This window comes from Stenella coeruleoalba (assembly GCF_951394435.1).
Source record: "Stenella coeruleoalba genome assembly, chromosome: 15".
NCBI classification, from domain to species: domain Eukaryota; kingdom Metazoa; phylum Chordata; class Mammalia; order Artiodactyla; family Delphinidae; genus Stenella; species Stenella coeruleoalba.
This window is the reverse complement of record NC_137161.1, coordinates 21,183,990-21,189,301: the sequence shown is the minus strand read 5'-3', so window position 1 is coordinate 21,189,301 and position 5,312 is coordinate 21,183,990.

The following is a 5,312-nucleotide window of genomic DNA, read 5'->3' as shown; positions in this document are numbered from 1 at the left end:
GTCCTCAAGATACACCCATGAGCTCCAGGGGACAGACAGTGGGTACGGTGGGAGGAGGCCAGGGTTTGGACTTGTCCTCAGCTGCACGCTTAGTAGTGCTGAAGCCTTGACAACCTTCCTGACCCTCAGTGTCATCTTCTATAAAAAATACAAATGTTAACCCCTTCCTGGGTGGAGAGGATTCAATGAAAGGTGGTACACAGAAGCATTTTGTTAATGTTTGTCTGCCCTTTTCTCTCAGAAAAATCCTCCACCTTCAGACTATCAGACACCCGGGAACAGAACCCAGTACACGGCTTCTCATGGTTCTTATCACCGCGGTCACTGCAGATTCATACATGCGAGCTTGTGTACACCACACACACACACACACGCACACACACGCACGCACACACACACGCACGCACACACACACACACACACACACGGCAATTACGGATATTGTTCTAACCAGGGATCTTAACTGCAAGCAACAGAAGGCAACTGTGGCTGATTTGAACAGGAAAAGAAATGTATGGAAAGGATAAAAAATTGCTTCACAGAATCACAGGAATCTCCAGGCCTTTAGTCTGAAGGCAGAGTGAACTTCATTAAAATGAATTGAGAGGCACACATAACATTGTGCCTTTCGCAGAGTTAGTGCTCCATAAATGTTATCTAAGCTAAGAATTACCTTATGCTACACCTCTGCTCAAAATCCTTTAATGGCTCCTACTGTCACCAAGGTAGTCCTGGCCTCGGGCTGTGGTGCAGGTGGGGATGGAGGATCTGAATTCTTTCAAAGGATCTGTGAACACAGATAGTCAGGAAGCGTTGTCTGGAAGCCAGCTCACATCCCCAAGGAGGGTAAGAAATGCTCTCAACCCCACCTGCTTCCCTGCTCTTGCCACCTTTCCCCCTCCCCTAGGAATTTGGAATTGCTACTCCAATTGGCTGGATTCCAGGACGCTGATGGGTTCTGGTTTGCTGGTGGGCAGGAGTCTCTGGGGCTAAAGGGCTGCACACCCAAGTGCCCTTTCTCTGTTCTTTTGCTCTGTGCCTTGTGACCAGTAAGCCAAACCCAAGCTCACTCTGGCTTTCTCCCCCCCCCCCCGCCCCCCCTCCACTCTCTCTCCACGCAAGCCAGCCATTGTTGGGATTTCTCCACCAGGCAGTCAGTCAAAGTCTGGGAGGGGACGGGATGAGCCATGGAAAGAGACCCGTCCCCCTGGCGTCTGTGCTCCTGGCCAGGCTAAGCCACTGGCCACTGGTCCAGCTGACAATGAATCAGTACTTGGTTTCTGAGCTTGACAGTCTCTGAGTTCAGCTCCCCAGGTGTAGTGGGGGCCAGGCGGCGGGGAACCGGCAGCACAAGTTTTAGGCGTTTAGAGGTCCCTTTGCCAAACTATCAACTATCACCTGAACATGCCCCTGGCTCCTCATCTCAAATGTCGAAACCCTGAGCTCGAAAAATGCAAATTCATTTAAAAGAGTGGCTGGTGGCCCCCACTTGCCACAACTAGAGAAAGCCCTCGCACAGAAATGAAGATCCAACACAGCCCCAAATAAATAAATAAAAATCAGAGAGAACATTTCCCGGCTGTGGTCAGAGGAAGTCCTGACTACTGAATAAAGGCAAGAGATGCAACATTGGTGCCTTTAAACAATAAAAAAATATTAAAAAATAAAAGAGTGGCTAAATCTTTAGTGGTTTTCCTCAACCTCCTGGTTGCAAACATTAACTATTATCACGGAGGACCTTCATACTTGAAAAACTTGGGAGTCAGTGGGCTTTCAGAACAAGACCACAACGTGCCTTTGCTTACCTGTTCCCTCCACCTGGCCTCCCCCCACACGGTCCATGGAAAATGCTCAGGGGGCTAAGGGGATGTGTTTCTCAGGGAGTCCTGACATTGCAGAGTCAACTCCATCATGCAACCCAACAGGAAGTGCACCCTCCCCTCTTTTTGAGGCCCTCAACACCCATGTGCCATTCCTCAGTTGTGTGGCCTCAGGCAAGCTACTTAACTTCTCTGAGCCTCAATTTTCTCACCTGTGAAATGGAGCCAGTGATACCTACTTTCAGGGATGGGTGAGGATTATTAAAAGGGAATGTTAGGGTTTTCCTGGTGGCGCAGTGGTTGGGAGTCCACCTGCCGATGCAGGGGACACGGGTTCGTGCCCCAGTCCGGGAAGATCCCACATGCCGCGGAGCGGCTGGGCCCGTGAGCCATGGCCGCTGAGCCTGTGCGTCCAGAGCCTGTGCTCCGCAGCGGGAGAGGCCACAACAGTGAGAAGCCCGCGTACCATAAAATAAAATTAAAAAAAAAAAAAAGGGGGGGGGGAATGTTAGCCAAGGGTTTGACATGGTTGCCAGTGTGGTTTAAACCCTCCAAAGGGGGGGCTGCTCTTATGGATGAGGACCCTGGGCCCAGAGAGGAGCAAAGACTCGTCCAAGTTCACACAGCCGCGTAGAGGCAAGCCAGGGCTCAAAGCCAGGCCGTTCCTCACTGGCCCTCCGTGGTCCCAGCCCGCCTGTGTCTCCATCTCCGTGCTCTTACCACTACTGGGCAGGGCCAGGCCGGCCGCGGTTTGCTCTTTACCAGCCACAGTCCCCCGGGGCTGGCTGAGCACACACCTATTTCCCAATGTGGCTGAGGCGAAATGGTTCTGGGTGCTCCTTGGACATTTGGCAACTGTGTGTCGCTTTACTTCCTGTGATCCGCTGTGGGGCTGGAGGAGGCCCAGCCTGCTAGAGCCAACACTCTCAGCTTCCAGAGCGAGTGGAGAAGCAAGAGCGACACTCTCTCTCCCCTCTGCCCCCTGGGAGAACAACATTGCTTTCTATTTCCCTTTCCCTCGGCCTTCAGCTCTCCCCAGAAACTGTCCTTCCTGCAAAGCTAATGCCTTCAGACTCAGAAGTGGCCCTCCTCCTCTCAACCCCAAGGCTGCCACCCCAGGGCCCGGGTCAATTCTCACCTCCTCCTGGAAGCATCTGGGGATTGTCAGGCTGAGCTTGTCCTTCTCAGTCTCCATACATTTATTGTCTGGAATTTATGCTCTGGGTTCTGACCCTTCTTTCATTTATTCATTGGTTTTATGAAATGTTTAATTTTTATAAAATTTTAAAGGTTACTTTCCGTTTACAATTATTATAAAATATTGGCTATATTCCCTGTGCTGCACAGTACATCCTTGAGCCTACATTACACCCAATAGTTTGTACCTCCCACTCACCCACCCATATATTGTCTCCCCACCCCACACTGGTAACCACTAGTTTGTTCTCATGAGTCTGCTTCTTTTATATTATATTCACTAGTTTGTTGTATTCATTGTGATCTACTCCAGGACTGCACTAGTAATAATAAAAATAATAATAACAATAACAGCACCATGAGAAAGACCTGCCCTCACGTCCAAGACCAGGGTACCCAAAGGGGTCTTTTTCTGAGATTTAAGGCTCAGAAAGAGATTTTTTTTTTTAAACATAACAAGGTAGGGGAGACACCCTCTCAAGAGGTTTTCTCCACGGTACAAAACGTCTGATTGCCTTTTAGATACTACATACCTTGAGGCCTGATGTCCATGAGGTCCTATTCTTCTCCTCCCCTCCACCCCTCGGACCCACCACGAGACCCTTCCTGTTCCTGCATCCCCAATCCACGATCAGAAAATAACTGACAACATACACCAGAAGCCAGACACACAGAGAAGTTGGAACCAGGAGGGAAAGAGCAGGAGGACCAGGGGCTGAGGGGGAGGGAGAAGTTTATGGGGCCTCCACTGACCGCAAGGATGACCTCATGGTCACAGCTGAGCATCGAGGCCTGATGAAGAGCTGCCCCTGAAGATGGAGTGTGGGGACAAATGAGGAAACAGGTTCAGCAAGGTTAAGTGACAAGGTCAAACTCACAGAGTGAGTAAGTGGCAAGCTGGAATCTGCCCCCAGATCAGTGAGGTTTCAGCTTCCACTCCTAACTGCCTTGCTGTGCTGGGAGCGGGTGTTCCTCTGCAGAGCGCCTGGCCGAGGAGTGGCGGCTCACAGAGGCCGTGGGAGCCCTGGATTCCTCTCCCTCTGCGCATGTCCAGCCCAAACACAAAGACCCGAGGACCGAGCGCTCAGTATGTTGTGCCCCTAGTGTGTTTTCCTGGGGGCTCCAGGACTCTCCAGCCAGCTAGCCATGAAGGTTAAGTTATGACTATTTGTTGAGCACCTTCTCTATGCAAATTGATCCACACTTGTTATCTCATTTAATCCTCAGAACAACCCCCATGATGGGCATTGTTTCCCCATATTTAAATGAGGAACCCCAATTTCAGAAGGGTCAAATAACTTGACCAGAGCAGGTAGCCTGGCTGGAACTATGAACCCAGGGCTCCAAGCCCAATGAAATTTCCTCTGGAAAAACTCGACATCCTAAGGAGCACGGATTAGAAAGATGGACAGAGCCAGCCCCCGAATTAACCACTCTTGACCCATCCCACCTCTAAACTCCTGCTGAGGTAATATATTTTCCTATGATTTAAGCCATGTTGAGTTGGGATAACAGGAGAGAATTTGAGTGGATGACAGAATTTTTCTATATCCTTATTGTGATCCTGGTTACGTACACATAGCTATATAGGCATTACAATTCATAGAACTAAAAGAAACTATAAGAAGTAAATATGGCATAATATTAAGATTTTATAAACCTGGGTAGTCTATTCTTATCTATATGTTTGAAGTATTTTACAGTAATGATAAAAAGACCAAAAAAGAGGAGGAAGAAAAAGAAGAGGAGGAAAAGGAGGAGGAGACATTGGAATAAGCCTGTTTAGACGCAATGGCTGGAGCTGCTGCAACCATCTTGCAACTGTCAATGAAAGATTAATCAGTAGATCTAAGAAAAATGAAAAATTTCATTCACGCCAAGTTGAGGATTATAGCCCAGGAACTGGAGAAGTTAATCTGTGAACTTAGTTCCTGCTTCTCCATTCTCTGGTCACTGAATAAAGCTTGTATTGTTTCAATCTAAAACAAAACAAAACAAAATGAAAAAACGAAAAAAAAAAACAAAAAAAAAAAACCCAGGAACAGCATCTCAGAAAGTTCTGAGAACTGTTCCACCCATTAGAAGTCAAAACACAGTTACATAAGTTTTTTGAGACAGAGGGCTGTACGTTAGATGACGTATTATTGACATTTTACACAATTCAGATATGCAAGTACAAGGTGATGGGCCATGTGATCCCCTTACAAGATCAAGAAGGAATGTTATCTTTAAGGAGTTCTCTTGGTGATGCTAGGAGAATGTGGCTCTTTAGGGTTGAGCAGGTATTTCTGCCAA